This window comes from Akebia trifoliata, unplaced genomic scaffold, assembly GCF_017979445.1.
Source record: "Akebia trifoliata isolate Shusen 1 unplaced genomic scaffold, ASM1797944v1 Contig00838, whole genome shotgun sequence".
Classification (NCBI taxonomy): domain Eukaryota; kingdom Viridiplantae; phylum Streptophyta; class Magnoliopsida; order Ranunculales; family Lardizabalaceae; genus Akebia; species Akebia trifoliata.
In genome coordinates, this window is record NW_028237255.1 from 1 (window position 1) to 14,101 (window position 14,101).

A 14,101-nucleotide genomic window follows, 5' to 3' on the forward strand; every position below is an offset into this window, starting at 1 on the left:
AATTCCTAAGCACTAACTCGCTTCCTTACCAAGAAAATGTGCAAGATGTCATATAATATACAAATTTGTTATAATAAAAAAATGGTCGTATCATGAGCACAAAAAATCGAAGGATGCCTAACCAGAGATATGATGGAGGCCATTGCTTCCAACTTCAGTATCTGACAACTCCAAACTTTTCAAGCGCAGAAGACCTGAGTTTCAGAAACCAAAACGGGAGTATGGAGATGTCATCATCACTCTCAACTAATAAATTAGAATGGTATCAATAGAAAGAGCAGAGAAGTTCTTATGCTTGTTGTACTTTCGGTTACTCCACGCTCTTTTCATGAAGAATAGGCAAGTGAAATGAATTATGCTATAGTAGCATAATGAATTTTGAGTACCCTACTTTCTAAAATATAAATTCACATCTCTTAACATTTCTACAGTGTAATCAACATATAAGGATTCCCGAAATGAAGACTTCTTAAGCTTTCCACATTCAACATGAACTTCAAATAATTAAACAAGGAGAAAGCAAAACAAAACATGCTAACCTTTAGACATCAATCCTTGACCTCTTGAATTCCCTTTGAAAAGAGTTTGCATCAGCTCCATCCCTTGAAAAAACCCAGGACTATCAAGATTGTAATTTAGTTTCAACCACCAAATAGAATGAAAGACAAAACTACACAACTACTTGAGAAAGGAATGTATGGTTCAAAGATGAATCAATAGTTTAACCAATTTAATACAAAATTGCACAAACACCACACAATGTTATCTTTGCGCTTCCAATTTCAAAAATTTTGACGACAAAACTTGGCACGATATGACATGCTAGGCACTTTCCATACATATGGCAGAATTAATTTATACTAAAAATACTTCTCAAATATTATTTAGATTGTCTTGACTGAAACATTCCGAAATAATACAATACATTCCAACACAAACCAAAATTTTAAACCATATGGCAACCAATAAATGACCTTACTAGATCAATAAAGAGTAAACTGCAGTCAAAGTTGAAAGATCCAATTTAGTAAAACCAGTTCATAAATTATAAACCAATGAGAAACCTATTAAAATAAAGGTAAAAAGAGGAACACAATGAAGATGAGTCAAGTTAGTTTGGACTCTTTGGCACTACCCATATCAGAAAAAATATATATATATTTATAGCACAAAATCACCATCCCAATATTATCTAGACTAAATAATCCAAACTTTCACTCCTATATGAGGCACATTATATGAAGACATTTGCATTCCATTACCCTCTCCACTCTTTCCTTCCCATAACAAATTTGTCATTTTTCACTTATTCACCACCACCATCCCATCCTACATAGCATGAGAAGTCATCATAATAACCATTGTATCTCACTCAAAATAACTTACCATACTTATGAAGTGCACTACTAAACATTACTTGCAAGGAAGAAATGACTTCACATATTCATACAAGGAATTTGGAAAGTTTATCATTGAAGTTACCAGGATGCGGCTCCATGCTGAATATCAAAGAAGAGAATAACAAAAATCATTTGTTCTTACTAATAGGTCAAGTCAATAGGTGAAATGACCAAGCCGAACAAAATTACTTGGACCAAAAACCAATGGTTTTCGTAGCGAGTCAAATGTGCAATAGAAGACACCGTCAACAAAGATAAAAAATAGAGATCATCTATACACCTTTCAGCACCTTTAGTGAAAGGGTAATATGCTCATGAATAACAATCACAAACTCATGGGGAACACTCTCCTGATCATTAATAACTCCCCCCCACCCAAATAAATGTACAATCACACAACTTTTTCATGATAAAAGGGAATTTTCCCTCATATTTAAACAAGGTACTGCATCTCTCTCTAACCACAGAGAAAGCTAGCAATATTGGATCACAGTTTTTATCTCTAAAAGGGTGGCTGACTTCCCAATTCATATGCCGCAACTTGTCAAATGCCTTCAACCAATGTTTTGTCTCCAAAAGAGAAAAACAGGACCTTGTAAAGTGGATTAAGATCTTGGTGTAGACAAAGATGGCAATATTTCTACACCAATCATGGATTAACTAGAGACATTCAGTATTACTTTGAAGTGCCTACAAAGAAATAGCTGAACATAACCACAAACCTACCGTTCAAGATAAAACACCAATTATCCTCCCAGTCCTAGATTACACATACATGTCCCCTCCATAGTCGTTATAAGCAATCTCCCACTGATTTTTGCCATCTAACAAACCACAAATGTTTCAACCTTATTGCTTTCACAAGAATATTATGGTAAACTGAAAGTTCTCTTTGTTCCACAGGTGGAAACTTAGTGTAACTAAAGCCATCTATCTCCTTCAACCATAAAATAATTATGTTAATACCATCCTTGGCCATCTACTATTCCCTTCTAAGATACATGCATTCCTTCCAAGCCAGATTCTCTCCAATAGAGTTGACGAAGAGCTCAAAAAATAGACCCTTAACGAACTAAACTCAAATCAAAGAAACTACATTCATATCATATAAGCTAAATTCATAGAAAAATGCATCCAATCAGATTTCTCAAATTTTAGATCCAAATTTATCAGAAAAGCTCCAAAAACAACTATAAATCACGACCTATTGGAAAAATTAGGGTTTTTACAAAAAATCCACTAATAACTCTACGATTAAAAGTTCATTTTAGCACAAACAAGCTCGGTAAACAAGATTAAAGCATCTAAAGCAGAATTTCAACAGGATTAAACTAAAATTACAGAGAAAATTATAAGATGATACCTGGATTAAACTTAAATGAGGTAGGAAGAAAATTAGATTTGCAGAACACTAAAGATTTCTAGATTTGAAGCAGAATACGAATCCATCAACAAAGTGAAAATAGCTAGGTGTTCTTGCATTTGAGCTATAGTTCTAGGAGATTGAGGGACGTGAGTGAGAGAGAGAGAGATCGTTCGTTGGTCTTGAATTTCTGGTTTGATTGATCGATGTTCTCGAATGCGTAATGCCTGGTTTGATCAGTGTACTCGAATGCGTCTCAAATGTCTGGTTTGATCAGTGTTCTCGAATGCCTCTCAAAAGTCAAGTTTGCTAGATTGAGGTTCTCAAAAGCCTCTTGAAAGTCTGGTTTGAGGGATATGTGAGTATCGATCGAAGAGGGAGATTGAGAGAAACTTTTGTTTTCTCTGTGAAGGAAAATCGTAAGGTTTTAAATCATTTTTTTGGCAACAAAAATAAAAATAAAAAAAACCGGTGGTTCGTTGGGCTTGGGCTGTCGAATTATTTTGTTGGGCTTAATTGCGGGTTTTGGGCCGGTAAAAACAAACGTGAGATTTGGACCGTTGAATTTAACGCTATAATAATAACAAATTTTAGCTTTTTTGAGATAGTGGCCTAGCATTCACTTAATTGAGAGCAAGTCTGTCTTACTTTAATAAAATTAAGTGGTGAGAGATAACACAATGAACGTTGTGCGCTGGAGGAAACCCCTAAATGATAGGTTGTATGAATGCCAATGGCTCATTTCCAGATTGGTTCCTAAGATATCTAAAATAGGAATCATCGTAACTTTATAGTTTTGGTTCCAAAATAAATGAAATTGAAATCAAAGCCACCAAAAACTTTGGATATCCATCAGTTCAAGTTCTTACAATAGATAAGACAAAAACCATCTATGGTGATAAAAGCACTCCATCTTTACAAAAAAATTTCCTTTTCGTTGTAAAACATGAGAAAGCATGTTTTTTTAGTGAATCATTGGAAAATTTTTTCCTTCCAAGAACACAACACATTTTTTATAAAAGCATTAGCATCATAATTACAATTTATACGAATTTATACTCATAAGATACGAGACAATATTATTTCAAGTTTTCAAGCAACTAAGATTAATCTTCTTTACACATAATATAAACTTCTAGATGAATGTTTTAAACCAGAATACATAGATTAAAAAGAAACTTGATAATTTTATAGAATATTTATTAATTTTAAAAGTTCGGAAGCCTTCAACTATTTAAAAAATAGAAATGGAAGTGCTAATCAGTTTTGAGTACCTTGGGTATAACCTACTCAGTTTCGCTTCCTATTGGTTATGTTAATTGAAGACCCAGCTCTGATCAGACATTAGAAAAAGGGATGTCAAACCGAAGTTTCTAGTCCTGGCTATGGTTAAATGGGTACCCAATTGACACCCCTAGTTTGCTGTTATTGAATGGTGATGGCTCATGTAAAGGCTCCTGGATGAGGTGGCTAAATTATGAGGTTCAATGTGTCTATTGATTGCCTTCAAACATGTTCTTTGGGAATACAACAAATAATTGGTGCTGTACATGCAGGGTCCACCCAACCCAACTATTCAGGTTTGGTTCAGATTTTGCAAAAACTGGAACCAAACCTAATAATTCGGGTTCGGCTTTTTCAGAAAACATCAAAACCAAACTCGAAAATTTTCAAGTTCTGATTTTTTTTTTTTTTTTTGAAAGATTAAAACTCCTAAAAAACAAAACTTTTAAATGAAATAATACAAACCCATAGTTTATAGTTTAAAAATTAGTTTAAAAAATCATTTAAACTCCAATTTTAAAAAATAAAAATGATAGAAAATAACAAGAAACAAGGAAATGAATAAAGTACTCATAATGCAAATAAGACATAAGGTAATAACTCACTTGTTAGACTTTAGGCTTCAGAACCAGCCAAGACCAGCATCGGTGACGCCTGTTGACAGGAGCAACTTCTTCCTTGTTAAGATAGAACGCATTGCAGCAAAAGCAAAAAAGTACTAGGCAAAACATAGTTTCTAAAACTAATCCTGAGCGCCAATAGAAGAGGGCGCCTCATTGGAATCTATTATTGGAAAGTACTAGACGAAACATAAGCATAATTCTTAGAAATTTTTCATAATACCTCTTGACCATGCATTCCATAATAAATTGGGATTGGACCTGTGACCTCATGGTTGTAATGCATATCATACAATTAATCTCTATCATCTTGAAGGCTTTTATGAAGATATCCTTCAACTGGCCTACAAACACAAAATTTAATACGGCTCAAACTTTCCACAATGAAAAAGCAAATAAGAAGGGAAAGAAATTTAAAACTGGTGTCTAAGGGCATGATCCAAAAAACTAGAGAGCCTAAGCAATATTAAAACGATCTAAAGGCCATATCTCCACATATCCATTTTTTTTATTTAAAAGAAAATAAAATTAACAGCATTGTACACCATCTAAAGGTCATTTAACACAGTCTTTGTTTCCAATCAATCAGAATATTATTTATTTTTGGATAAAGCTAACAGAAAAAATGATTAAAAACCAAATCGACAGAAAAATCATATTTTAACGATCAAAGTTGTACTTTTTCAACCTTAACAGTTGATCTGCTGAATGGGGTTCGGGATTCATTGGTAAAACAAAAATTAAGAAATGGTTCAATAACACTACAGATCAGGGCCAAAAACCGACTTACCACGTAAAAATAACTTGATCTCCGCCCCAGCCATTAATGGCGACTGAAAATTTTGATTTTTCTTGGTAACGTGATAAACATAAGCTATCTACACAGAACAGGCGATGGTTTCGAAGAAGATATGCTGTTGTGGGTGAAAAGCGAACCTTCAAGAAGCGATGGTTTCGAAGAAGAGAAGTTAGGGTAGAATCTGAGGTGTTAGACGTAGCCTAGGGTTTCGATAGATCCCACAAGTTTCGCCCCTTATATATAGTTGTATCTAGTGCAACTTGGTCCGGTTCAAACCGAGAACCGAACCAAAGAGAGAGCTTTGGATTGCTTTGCTTCGGTTTATAATGAACTTCTGTTCCGTTCCGGGTTAACTAAGTAGAGAACCGACCAACTTGTTTCGGTTCTTGGTTCATGCCTTGTCTAGAACCCAACCAAACCGAGAATCGAATCCTCATCCAAATAAATATTATTTATCTATTTAATAAACTGTACCCATTTCTTATGTATAAATGGATTTTTTTTTATTTGGATGGATGGATGAATGACTTTCTTTAATTCATGGAAAAATTATTGAATTTTTTTTAATGGATATATTAATGATTTTATTTTATTGATGGATAGATTAATGTCTCATTATATGAGATTTCATATTCATATTTATTTATTTTCCTTAAATTGACTTTAGCTCGATTTGGGTTGGTTTGGTTCTATGGCAATTTGATTCAGTACTCATTTAATGGAACTGAGCTAGGACTATTCGGCTCCGATTTGACATCAAATCGAACCAAGTTGCACCCCTAGTTGTATCAACTCTTTAACGTAAGGGATATGATTTGAGTGAGTCATCTGGGTTTCCAACAATTTTTAAGTCTAACTCAAGTATTTGAAGTAAAAAAGAAGGGTCTTATTAACATGTGTCCTCGGAGCACACATTAAAGTCCATTAGTTACACCTGGGAAAAGCATATGAGAGTATTTTAGTAAAAAAATAAGTTTTTTAGGGCTTTTTTGGTTAAAAAAAACTTTAAAACCATGTAGCTGGTTCAGGCGACTACATTACGAAAAATCTTAAAAACCATGTAGCTTGAGTAGAAGAAGCTGGGTTAAAAGTCCAATAGTCCAGATTAATTTCAACTAGATTTAATTTCAAATTGTAAATCAAAATCACTATTATAATATTAATTATGAAAAAAATTATGATCAGTATTACAACAAAGAAAACAAGAAAAAGTTGTTGGACATGTTAAAGAACAAGAAAATAACTGTTTTCAAGTGTCAAATATACCATTTGAGTTTTGCTTTCAATTTTTTATTTAAAAAAGAAAAATCTAGATTGTATACACTAAGGGAGGAGGGTTGAAACTGGCCTCCCATATCTCAAATCTTGTCACATAAATATAAAAACATTCTTCCTTTAGTCTAGATTTAAGAACTATGTGAATCGTGAATCAAGGGAAGAGACGAACGAGACCAAAATTTTGAAGTCAGCCCGTAGAAGAGGAAGGGAACCGCCCTGCCACCCCAAAGTGAAAACACAAGCATCAGCCTCTCCGCCTCAAACACAATTGAGCAAGAGAAGATCACATCTTCGAAGTTGGAGGTATCACCATGATCTACAGGATGACTCACAAGATCTGAAGTGTAAGTACTTGACTCAGTGAATCATTCTGAGATGTGGTTGGGTTTAATCCTTCTCCCAAGGTTACAATCCAGCTTCTTTAGTATAATATATTTTAATGCTTTTCAATTTAGCTTGAGTTCAAATATTTTTATGAGATTGTCATTAAGTTATAGGTTTGGAGAAGTCTTCTGAATATTAAAACCTGAACCATTTTCAGAAAGTTTCTCTATTTTTAATCAGTTTTTAAATTTTCAATAAATTTAGACAGAATTGTGGCTCTTTGTGGAGAAGAAGCGGCTAACTTTTGTGCCTCTATTCAGGTGCAGCAAGGGCTGAAGGACAGACCAGTTTGCAAACAAAATTCTAATGGATTATTTACTTCAAAATCTGCTTTGGAGATCCCTCGGGCGGTGCACAAAATAAATAGGAAATGGAGTGTGATCTGGGGTTTGAAATGTCCTCACAAAATTCAGCTTTTTGGGTGGAAACTTTATCATCACATATATCTTCTGGATGAAGTGAAAAAAGGGAGAAATTTATCATTGGCATCTATTTGTTGTCTATTCTTGGATTGCAAAGTTACCACAGAAATTCAGCGTCACTTTGCTGCTAATTATGGAGGTCACATCCCACACGGTGGTGCTATATCTTTCATCTCGTTATGGAGCTTAAATTCCTTTGATTCTCGGGTCGGCTCAATTCCTTGGCTAATAAGCTTGGAAATCTAGTTGGCAAGGAACTTAGTAATTTTTGAAGGGCATCAATTGACTGCCAAGGCAATTATTTCTAAAGTAGAAAGTTGTTTGTCTCAAATTTATTTCATTTATTCTCCTCATAATCAGATCAGGCATCGTCTTATTTGGATTAAATGGGAAAAACCTCCAATGGGGTTCTTGAAACTGGATATTGATGGCTCGAGTCTTGGCAATCCATAGATACTTTTCTTCGAGATGCGAGAGAGAAGCATCTAAGGTTTTGGGCACACCAATGTGTGAAACATGTCGATTTCAATGTCACACCAGCGTGACTCATGATAGCGACGGTAGTTGCAATGGTTGCACTATGACGACAATGGTAGTTGGACTATCGATGACAGACTGACAGTGGTGGTAATGGTGGTGTAGGAAGATATAATATGGAAACACTACAGGAAAAATCAGCAACAGCAACAACTTTTAGTGATGGTCAAAGTTTGACCATCGCTATACGTGAAAATCACAAATTCTATGCTATTAGACCACGAATTTTGTGGCACAAAACACAACTGTGTTGTGCGAACTTCTCCATCTCTCTCTCTCTCAATCAATCGATCGATATCTCTCTCTGTCTCTCTCGATCGATCTCACCTTTCCAACTCTCAAATCTGCAATTATTGTAACCCAAAGCATCCATCCAACCAATCTATCTCGATCCTCAAAGGTTTTTTTAGCAAGGAGGTTTCATATTTAATGTATAAAACTTTCGATTGTTCTGCGTTTGAGGTAATTTTGATTGGAATCTCGCCTCTTTATCTCTTGGTATTTATCTTTTTCGTTTCAAAATTTTCTTTGTGCTTGACATTTCTAGGCTTTATTCCATTAGAAAAACCTAGGGTTTCAATAGTTTTCATCCTCATTTTGTAGGTTTTTCCATTGTTTCTTGCGTTTATCATATTCATTGATAATATCATAATTCTCTTTTAGGTCTACTTTACTAAATTTTTTTGACTATAATGATCTTGACTATTTGTTGGAAAGGTTTTTCTATTAGAGAATTATGAGATTATCTTTGGGGGTCGATAACAATGCTACTTTTATTTTCTTACTGACTATTGTGACTTCAAACCACTTGCAAATGTTTAAGTAGAAGATTGAGACTGGTTTTCATCTTCGCTGTGGAAAATTCCAATTAATTTTAGGATTTTGAATGATAGAGCTCAAATTTTTAAGAGTAGAAGATTGTGTCTTTCTTTGAAAAACCAAGTTGAAATCACATAGCTAATATTTTCTATAATGTAAATTGTGGGTTGGGACCCTTTTTAATACTCAAAGCAGTGGCTCAATCCTACTGACTAACCCTTGGTTCAGGTTGGTTTCCAATCAACTTGGGTTTAAGACTATGTTTCCTCATGGTTCTAAACTCAAATTGTTACATCATTTGCCTTGGTTTTAAGTCATGAAAGTTTAAAGTGGATTTTCTCCTTAAATCAGTAACAAATTCACTTAAAGTTCATTTTGGATCAACTTGGGTTTAAGACCATTTTTCCTCATTATTTTATAAGATACACAATATAAATGTAAAGACCAAGACATATCTGTTGATAGATTAGTTGTATGTAAATTAGTATCTTTGTAAAGTTAAAAACATTTTTTGTTTTTCTATGAACATATTGATTTATAACTAATTCATATACTCGAGTAATGTTGGACGGAGGAGTACTTATAGCATTTGTTGGAATTGAAGAGTCAGCTGCTTATGGAGACTTGATATTCATCGGAGGGCTTGGTCCGAGTGTCAATGGAAAGCTCAATTCAACCAGAACAGAAATTTTTGAAACCAAGCTTTCCTTGGATAGCTCTCGATTATGTTGAGGTGAGTTCAGCTAGAACCATAAGTCTTTTCTTGTTTGATGGCATGGATATTATTGGGATTAATGTTAATATATTGTCCTTGAATGACATTTCTACGTTCTTCTATTGTATATATTTACTAACCTTAGGAGTTTGCATGACAACTTTTACTATCTAAATTGTTGAATGACTTAGATGTTTTAAGAAAGAATTATTTGTTATCATTGTCCTAAATTGAAGTAACTCTTGTTTTGCCTTTCTAATATAAGAAGGAATAACTTGTGTGCTTCCGTTGGTTATATTCCAGTTGGATTGTTCATTGCTAACATTTGTAACTAGTAAGTGATATAATATTCAAAATGCTGGAAGTACTAAAATTGAGAATGAATCCAAGTCATCCCTTGGTGGTTCATTCACCTTAAAGTGGAAGGGTATGTCTAAGTAACACTAATGCAAAAAATGGAGGATATTGAGATGAAGCTTGGACATCACAACATTACCCCAAGAATGGTATCCATTTTGATCTCATATTTTTTTATTAGTAGAAAATTTTCCGTGAAAACTCTACTGAAATATGATTTTAGCATTGCCCAATTTGTTTAGAATAGTATCTATTTTGATTTGTCTTTTCGAAGTCTAGTTAGACGGCGTCTTTATTATAAGAGAACAATAACAAGGGATGATTTAGTAGTTTCTATGATGATATAGCTCAAGAATCAAGATAGATATTAATGGCTAAATAATATTCTTATTACTTAGCCAATGGGGTAAGGCATACTATATCCATGCCAAATCGGTAAATTGAGTTGTTCAAGGAATAGGATAAGATATTGGTTGCTCAATGTGTTGTGAATGGTTGTTGTCCAACAAACATGCCACAGTACTTACAGTCTTTTTTTTACTTGATCCTGAGATCACCTTCACAGGAGGGTTTATCCTAACCCCTTGAGTTATGAGGGGATTTTTAACCTAGCTATCTTTGCTCAACCATGGTTTTTGGAGTCAAAGTTGGATGGCTATTCGTTCAAAAGTAGTAAAGGTTCACTTGATGTTTCATCAATACTATAGGGTGCTTCCTGTTTTTTTCTACAACAAATTGTAGTTTATAAATCTTTTACTGATCATACAAGTACCTTGAATTTTAGGTGTCAATTTATCTGAAAAAGATCTTTTAGAATTTTTAGAGCAAGTAATTATTGAAATACTTTTTTCTTTTCTTTTAATCAAATCTTTTCTTTTCCACATTTGTTTACTGTGTTTTTCTTCTAGGTTTCTTAATTAATAGTTCTCTTTTCCTTTTCAAGTTAAATATACTTGATGGTATCCTTACTCCAGTTTATGTTTTGATCTCCAGCTTGCCGAGACGGATGGATCATCAACAATGCCACCGTCTATTCTTCGAGTCCTTAATTTCAGAGCATGCAGAGGTAGACATGTTTAAATCCTCCAATCTTTATATGAGTTTTATGTGATATTGATATGTGGTTTACTCAAGCTTTATTAAATTGAGTTGTTCAAGGAATAGGATGAGATATCGTTTGCGTTGTGTTGTGAATGGTTGTTGTCCAACAACATGCCACAGTAGTTACAGTTTTTTTTTTCTTTTGAGTACTTGTTGTGAAGTGCTCATATGGTCTTTCCTTATAGGGAAAACAAAAATTTCACTGGAACAACTCGATATGCAAGTGTCAACACTCACCTCGGAGTTGGTGAGTGAAGTTGTATGTTATTTATCAAATACTTATTTAGAAACCTGAATGGGTCTTCACTCTTGATGATAAGTTCATGCATTCTTCATTAGGTTTCCTTTAATTGTAGTGTATATAGCATTCTAAATTTCCCCCCACAATTGACATAGGTTACTTCACATATGTTTCTTTATTGGGGGTATGTTGATCTTCCTTTATTATTCCACTTTTATATTATAGATATCTGTCTTTTATACCAACTCCACGTACATCCTGTTTTTCTATCTGGAATTCCATCATATGCATGTGTGTCTCTAGTTTGTGTGTGATAAAAATGTACAGCGAATCCTTTTTGTACTTGCTACTAAATGATGAATGTTTTATGATTTATGATTTATGAATATAAATCCTAACCAAGTGGCCTAGTAGGGGCATCAAATTTAGGTCGACTTGCCTCTCTTTTCTTATATAATCCCAATAATACATATCCCTACAATAAATCCAAACCATTGATCAAAAAACACTCTTTTTAAGATTTTGATCAAAGCAATAATATGTGGCCCACTTGCAAGATCAGAAACCCAGAGCTTAGACCCATAGCTCAGTTGGTTGACATATTTTAACCACTACTTTAATATTTTAAAATAAATATAAGTATATTTATTTAATGAATAGTGATGAATGCACACGGATTTGTTACTTGGTTGACATGGTAAAGGCACAGAAGCACACATCCTTTTCTTGTGTATCCCGATGAAAAAGATCTATGGTTCTGTGCCTTTGTCATGTCAGCCACATACACAACCGCATGCATTTATCACGACTCTTATTTAATTTGTTTGAAATTGCGGTTCCATCAAGTTTTGGAATCGAGTCACCTTGAAGTCCAATCGCGTTCATTCGGTTTTGAGTCCATTTCACGAGTTATAAGACTCAAATTTACTATTAACCTGCATTAAAAACATGTAGCTAGGTTGGAACTTAAATAGTATATGAGAAAACGTGGATGGGGTGTGGGTAAAGTAGTTTTTTAATTTATTATTTACAGGCAGACATTGTATTTTCCTAGCATTTAACAGCCTAACATCCTCATTTATTTATAGTAATTCTCAGTCAAACACTAATGTGAATCTGTTCACAACTGGTCTTTATACAGCAGACTTGCATGTACACCACGTGTTACATTGTGTTTACCTTTCGTGACCTAATTCTATTATGTTACGTGAAGTGATTTTACAGCTTCATGTGATTTCTATGGGTTTCAATGGTCGGTTCTTGGCTACTTGCTCGTGTGCCATTCTATCTTAAACTTGAACCTATCGTCGTTGAATTTGACATTAATATTGGATTATTCAAGAATTATATAAAGATTTCACATTAAGTCTCAGCTCAGAGTTCAGCCTATGTGATAGGATTTGTTTTTTTCGGAATTTTTTCAGAACGTGATCAACTTTTGATGAAATTCCCATATCAGCCAAAATGTGAACCGTAATTTTGTAGGTTTTTTAAATGACGATATCATAGGTTTAAAGTGACAATTTCGAAGGTTTCAAATGACTATCCCAGAGGTTCATTACTATTAACAAGATCATCACTTATAAACTGGCGAGATTGTCACTTGAAAAGTCGACAAGATGGCACCAACTTGGTGTCAACTTTGTGCCAGCTGTACTAAGCTTTCTGATTTCACTGCTAAATGCTTACCCAGTCCTTTTTCTGAATGATATCTTAGGCATTCTTTACTTATCTGAGAATTTCTTGATGGTTTGCAATATTTGGTAAGTTCCCATTGTCCTTTAACAGGGTATTGTGTCTTAATTATTGGCACTGAATGTACTGGGTTTTAAAAAAAGATCTTTCTTCGTGTTATGGCATTTAAATACATACATACATATATCTATTTTGATAGTACTTTCCTCAGCTTAGCTGACTACAATTTTTTCATGATGCTTCCAAGCTATTTTTAGTGTGAGGGAAGTTATATGAGCTACTAATTAATTGTATTCCTCCTGAAATCATTCTGAAGATAAGAATAGATGTGTTGCAATATTTCTTGTAATTTATCACTTTCATATAAAATAACTCTTATCTTCTTGGTTTTCAGAGGTTGCTTTCTAAATTATTAAAGAAACTGGATGCTGAACTAAAACATGAGGTCTGCCATTGGGCTGCGTATTACGTAAGCTCATGTTATTTCCAAGTGGGACATATCCCCTCACTACAACAAAAATGTAAATTAGGAACGGTTTATTACCGTTCCTAATGCAGTCCAAAACGGTTTATAGACCGTCTCTAATCGAGGCGTCGTAGATGAGGCTAAACGGCTAGAAGCCGTTCTATATCTCAGGAATTGGAACGGTTAAAAACCGTTCCAGAACTCAGAATTTGGAACGGATAACAACCGTTCCAAATATGCATTTTAACATCAATACACACTGCCAAGAAAATACCTCTTAGACATCAATTTAAAATCCGATGTCTATAAGACTGATGTCCTAAGTCAGACTTTAGACATCGATACAAACCGATATCTAAAGTAGTCATAAACTGATATCTAAACTTCAAAAAAAAAAAATATTAATTCTTAATTTTTTTTTTCTACGCAACTATTACCCACAATCAAAATATACCTAAATAAAGAATATCGAGATTCTTTATCACATTAATTTATACACAAAAAGAGTTGCAATGAGTCATAATTTACAAATCCAAAATTGCAATGCATCGATAAAGCCTTCGCAATCATTACACAAACACAAGTGCCTACAAGGAAGCAAAAGGATTGAAACCTCCTTA

General features: G+C 34.0%; 1 long non-coding RNA gene across 2 annotated transcripts; it reads right to left on the minus strand.

Moving 5' to 3' along the window:
• Nucleotides 1-14: 14 nt before the first annotated feature.
• On the minus strand, nucleotides 15-5,727 carry LOC147380984 (uncharacterized). 2 transcript variants are annotated; one of them, XR_015174882.1, is made up of 5 exons: nucleotides 5,458-5,727; nucleotides 4,891-5,011; nucleotides 4,653-4,701; nucleotides 540-602; nucleotides 15-194 (listed from the first exon to the last, which is right to left on the minus strand). It is a non-coding gene; the product is annotated as an uncharacterized LOC147380984 (long non-coding RNA). The 2 variants fall into 2 exon arrangements; XR_015174883.1 differs by having other exon boundaries at nucleotides 540-619.
• Nucleotides 5,728-14,101: the final 8,374 nt, after the last annotated feature.